At 43.8% G+C, this 6,000-nt stretch overlaps 1 protein-coding gene across 2 annotated transcripts in view; it reads left to right on the plus strand.

Annotated features, from left to right (window-relative positions):
- Window positions 1-4,218, plus strand: part of SCAF8 (SR-related CTD associated factor 8) — a 128,193-nt gene extending 123,975 nt beyond the window's left edge. The window contains exons 24-25 of one of the 2 annotated variants that reach the window (XR_011360268.1): window positions 1,419-1,537; window positions 4,086-4,218. The gene's annotated coding sequence lies outside the window, so the exon portion shown is untranslated. The remainder of the gene's footprint in view (window positions 1-1,418; window positions 1,538-4,085) is intronic. The other variant, XR_011360269.1, reaches the window with a different exon arrangement.
- The last annotated feature ends 1,782 nt before the right edge of the window (window positions 4,219-6,000 follow it).

A 6,000-nucleotide genomic window follows, 5' to 3' on the forward strand; every position in this document is an offset into this window, starting at 1 on the left:
TATAGGAAGGGGAAGGATAAAGGAAGGACCTATACTTCCTAGTGCTGGATCCAGAAATGAAGAACACCTAAACTATTCCTAGTAGTGTTCCCTCTCCATGTCAGAGATGCTGTGCTACACATAGTACATCTATTTTTTAATATAAAAGGGCACCAGTCACGTTAAAAGTGCAGTTGTATCTGCAGACAGCATGGTATAGAGCTGGAGGAGCTGAGAAGATTGATATATAGTTTGTGGGAAAAGTTAAATTATTATTCATATAACCCTCTGTTCCTTCTGGGCTGAGGAGTCATGTGGGCGGTCCTACTCTGTGATTGACAGTTGTGTGTGTATACGTGTGCATATAAAGAGAACTGTCAGTCACTGACCGCCCACTTAGCCCAGAATGAGCAGAGATTTATGTGAATAAATGATGTCATCTGAAACTTTTGCCTCAAAACCATAAGTCAATCCGCTCTGCCCCTCCTGCTCTATAACTCGCTGCTGGCAGATCGGACTGCATTCTCATAGTGACAGGTTCCCTTTCAAAATTAAAGGGGAACATTTTTTTTTTGTTTCAAATCAATTAGTGTCAGTAGGTTATATACTGTAGATTCTAGATTTACTTCTATTAAAAAATCTCCAGTCTTCCAGTACTTATCAGCTGCTGTATGTCCTACAGGAAGGGGTGTATTCTTTCAAGTCTGCCACAGTGCTCTCTGCTGCCACCTCTGTCCATGTCAGGAACTGTCCAGAGCAGGAGAGGTTTTCTATGTGGATTTGCTGCTGCTCTGGACAGTTCCTGACATGGACAGAGGTGGCAGCAGAGAGCACTGTGTCAGACTGGAGAGAATACCCCACTTCCTGCAGCTGATAAGTACCGGAAGACTGGAGATTTTTTTTTTTTAGAAGTAAATAACAAATCTCTGGCTTTTTCTGGCACCAGTTGATTTGAAATCTTTTTTTTTATGAACAACCCCTTTAATGTCGGGGGGGGGGGGGGGGGGGGGCAACACAAAAAAACAAAGTCTGATTGATTACCAATATCAAGCGTTATTGTGTCATTGATTGGGAATTGCAGATATAACATGGATGCTTACTATTCCATGGATTTATTCTAAAGCAATGCACATAGGGGGAGATTTATAAGACATGGCGGAAAGTGAGACTGGCTCAGTTGCCCCTAGCAACCAATCAGATTCCACCTTTCATCCCTCACAGACTCTTTGGAAAATGAAAGGTGGAATCTGATTGGTTGCTAGGGGCAACTGAGCCAGTTTCACTTTACACCATGTCTGATAAATCTCCCCCATAGCTTGTTACCCCTGAACCTGTTAATTATGGTAAATAATGAACCAGAGAGGAAGGTGATGAAATTCTGGTAGATTTCCAATAGGGATTAGGACTATTGATCGGTACCTGCTTTGGTATTTCCGCAGCTCTTACAGAGCACAAACATCCCCTTTAGAGACGCAGCAGGAGCATCCTCTGAGAATAGCTGCCGGGGAAGGGTCGGACGGCCGCAGCCACTCAGCAGAGGAGTTGCAGCTTATGGGAGGTGAGATTGAATAGAATAATTTGCTTCTCCTGGCACATGCGTGGGCAGCGCACTCCACACTGGCTTCTGACTCATGTGCGACGCAATCTCCATTTTCTTTCTCTGACACTTCACTGTATAATCATTTACTTGTAAATCACTGGCTTGAAAATATCCTGAATCCTAATATGGCCGCGTGACGGATGAGATTTGTATCTCCGGCTGTTATTTATAGGTTATTCTGTACTTTTCTGATATATAGAGTGAGCGTCTCTCAGCTGTTGCAGTCCTACTGCATGGTTGGGAAATATAGCTGTAATCTAAATGACTTAAAGGGGAAGTCCCATGTAATAAAAAAAAAAGGAAGGAAGGCAGGAGTGATAGGGTTAACTTGGATGATTCTAATTTCTTGGATATTTCTTCATCCTTAAAAACATGGACACAACAAGAAGTGTTTCCTTTATGAACTGTTTCTCACAGTTGAGGGCCCTTTCTCAATTCAAACTGACTGTCTGGTACACAGGGTTCTGGGAAAGGAGGAAGAGTATGTTATGTGAACTTACATCGCAGCCACAATACAGACGCTGTTATATAAACAATTTATGGTAAACAACACATTGTACCAGCCTGACTGCGCAGGACAGGAAACTGCTGACCATCTATGGACTGACCTATCAGAGTGTGATATGTATGTGTCTTGTGACTTGAAACCCCGCCTGTATTGAAAGTTTATATATTTCATGTGAATACACTGCGCATGAGTAGCACCGCCCTATATTCTGTCTATAAAAGTTAACACAAATCAATAAAAGGGGCGCTTCACAAACTTATGTTACTGATACGTACATCAGCTGTCTGTGTCTGTGATTTTAAGTTGTAATTAGAACTGCAGCTGCTAACTCTAATTTGGAAGCATCCTATCCTGGGGAGTGTCTGGTTTCATAAACTTACGGGTCCTTCTGGCAGCCGCCGGATGTAATTTTCGGGCTGGTTTCTGGGTACTCAGCTCTTCCAGCTGCAAAATCACAGCCTGGCTAAGCAATTGCCCGCTCAGCCAATCAGTGACTGAGGCGGTTCCTGCCCCAGTCACTGATTGGCTGAGCGGGCAATTGCTCAGCCGTATACGTGATGTTACAGCTGGAAGAGCTGCTGATGGCTGGTGGCTATCAACGGGATCCCGGAGCGGCGCTACGGGGCAAGACGTATGACGTATCCGCTGCGGATCCCTTCACTGTAACTTTCAGTGAGCTTACATACTCGCAGCAGAATTGTCATCCCGCTGCCAGTATGTAAAAGGAAGCCACCTTAACCCCCTGTGGCCCAGTACATACATTACCGGGTCTGCGCTCCAGCTTGCTTTGGGGGTTCCTGGCATCTAGACAATCAGTGGGGGGCAGCGGTACACCCAGACACCTGTTGCCCCCGAAGCAAACCAGAGCGCGGACCCCGTGACGTATGTACCAGGCTGCAGGGTGTTAAGGGGGCTGACTTTTACATACTCACAGTGGGATGACAATTCCGCTGCAAGTATGAAATCATATTGAAAGTGACAGTGAAGGGATCCACAGCGAATACGTAATGTGTGAACCCACCCTAACTGTCCCCTTGCCCCGTAGCGCTGCTCCCGGATCTCGTATGAAATCATATTGAAAGTGACAGTGAAGGGATCCACAGAGGATTTCGCTGCAAATTCACAGCATGAAATCCGCAGCGGATCCATTATGTGTGAATCCACCCTTAAGAATACTTTGTTTATTATTTTTCTGCACCCCCTGCCTTCTAGGGGCTGAAATCAGCCTTAAAAAAAACTTCCTCACCCCTAAATTAGACGACATGTATACATGAGGTAGCAACCAATTGCTGGATTCTGTGGTCACATGCTATACATGCAGAAAGAGAACGCTGAAGCAGAGGCATAGCTACTGCCATAACAGCCATAGTGCCGGCTAGGGGGCCCAGTGCATCAGGTAGCCGGCATCACTGGCAGTGGCCAAGTGGGCCTCACAGGTGCTGCAAATGTCCCTTTAGCTGCAGGCGCTACCGATAAGCAGTTAAATGCGGTGCTCCCCACCTCGCCAATCCCTCTTGTGGCCGCTGGCAGCATTCTGCCTCTCTCCCTCAGTGCTTCAGCACATTGAGGGAGCAACTCTGGAAAGCGGGGAGAGAATACTGCAGAGCACAGTTGGGATGCCTACAAGTAGGGGTGTGGGGATAGGGTGGGAATTACTACCAGGGGAGATGCCTACCATGGAGGATGCTATTTATAAGGGGGACGGTACTAGTGGAGATGCCTATCATGGGGACATCTACTGGGGAGGAGATACTAGATGAGATGCCTACCATAGGGGATTCTACCGATTGGGGGGGGGGGGGGGGGATACTAGCAGTAGTTAACTATGGGGCCCAGCCATTTCTACTTACGTCCCGGCACTGTAGGCAGTAGTCAGCCTATTCCAATTGGTCTATATAGACATCAGTGATTACAATTACAGACGGGGGTGTTTGGGAATAGAAGAACTTATGAAAAAAACATTAAAATATTCTTCTTTTGCATTGTGTTCTTGTCCAGCAGGTATCCATGACATGTAGGTGGGTTTGCGTAAGAAATACTGGAAGTGATACAGTATTAGGTCACTGTAATTCAACGTTTGGTACAAGTCTAATGACTAAGGGCGATGTAGATGTAGATGTGGTGTACTATCAGTGACACAGAGCATACGGCAAAAAGAATATGGCAAAAAGAATGTGGAGACGAGACCATCACACTGATACAAGCTTGTGTCATACCAAGATGGCTGAAATACAAAGGTAAGGTAAGCACACCTTTATATCCAAATGTAAGGAGATATATATATATATATATATATATATATATATATATATATATAATTTCCTTGTAGCCTCCCAATTCTTAAGAAATAGGTGATTGACTATTCCTCTATTTTGTTATTTTATTCTGTTTCCATCTATATGATTAGACAATATAGATCTTTATATGGAACTTTATTTATTGTGAATGCTAAACCCAGGGGGTGTGGTTATTGTATCCATATTCAAATGCCCCTTAAAACCATCCATGCCCCCTCAGCCTCATGATCACCCCCCCCCCCCAAGCCTTATAGCCACACTCCTTGAGCCTACAATTCCATACTAACATTCATATTTAACTAAAGTTCCTGCCCTTCTGACTATCCAATGCAATGTACAGATAATAACATCACTAAAGCTCATAAATGAGGGAGAAGATGCAACAAGAAAGTAAAATCACCAATGGAATCAGAGCACCTAAGATTATATTAAAAAAAAAAGTCAAAAGGGGGTAATCTGGTGATTTTTTTTTATTTCAGATCAACTGGTGTCAGAAAGTTATACAGATTTGTAATTTACTTCTATTTAAAAAAATCTCCAGTCTTCCAGTACTTATCAGCTGATGTATGTCCTGCAGGAATTGGTATATTCTTTCCAGTCTGACACAGTGCTCTCTGCTGCCACCTCTGTCCATGTCAGGGACTGTCCAAAGCTGTAGCAAATCTCCATAGAAAACCTCTCCTGCTCTGGACAGTTCCTGACATGGACAGAGGTGGCAGCATAGAGCACTGTGTCAGACTGGAGAGAATACATCACTTCCTGCAGGGCATACAGCAGCTGATAAGTACTGGAATACTGGAGATTGTTTAAATAGATTGTTTAAATAGAAGTAAATGACAAATTTATATAACTTTCTGGCACCATTTGTTTTGATAGAAGAAAAAAACAACTTTTTCTTGTTTCCCATTGACTTAAATGAAGAAAAACTGCAGGTTAATGGTAATTTTTCTGTTCTTTCCTGGATTCCAAAAAATTTTGTGCTGATCTATACTATGGTATCCCATGCTTTTATGTGGGAGGCATACCGTTGCATACTGGGCAGATGGTAGCCAAAAGGACTCACTTTTGACTATTTAAAAGGGTATTCTACTCAAACATAACTTTTGATATGTTTCTGCCCATGGTGAGACTAACAATTCCTTTCATACTTGTTATTATCTATTCAGTCTCCTTCACCCCAGTTCTCAGCTGCTGCTTTCTGCTGAAGACACAAAAATCTGTGTGTGAGCTGTTCTCTCTATCTCCCCCTCCACCCCCTCCCTTCTGAGACAGCTGATGTAAACAAGTCGCTTACTGGCTTTACCTGCAACATGGCAGCTTCTTTGTAATGCTGGGAGGATTTATCACAGAGTTCATCAGCAACTTGGCCTCAGATTAACCTTCCAGCATTACAAAGAAGCTACAATGTTGCAGATAAAGCCAGTCAGGGAATTGCTTACATTAGCCGTCTCAAAGGTGAGGGGGGAGGAGGGGGAGACAGAGAGAGAAAAGCTCACACACAGATTTTTGTGTCTTTAGCAGAAAGCAGCAGCTCAGAACAGGGGAAGGAGACTTAATAGATATAAGTATGGAAGGAATTGTTAGTCTCACCATGGGCAGCAACATATCAAAAGTTA

The sequence above is a fragment of the Dendropsophus ebraccatus genome, chromosome 15, assembly GCF_027789765.1.
Source record: "Dendropsophus ebraccatus isolate aDenEbr1 chromosome 15, aDenEbr1.pat, whole genome shotgun sequence".
Taxonomy (NCBI): Eukaryota; Metazoa; Chordata; class Amphibia; order Anura; family Hylidae; genus Dendropsophus; species Dendropsophus ebraccatus.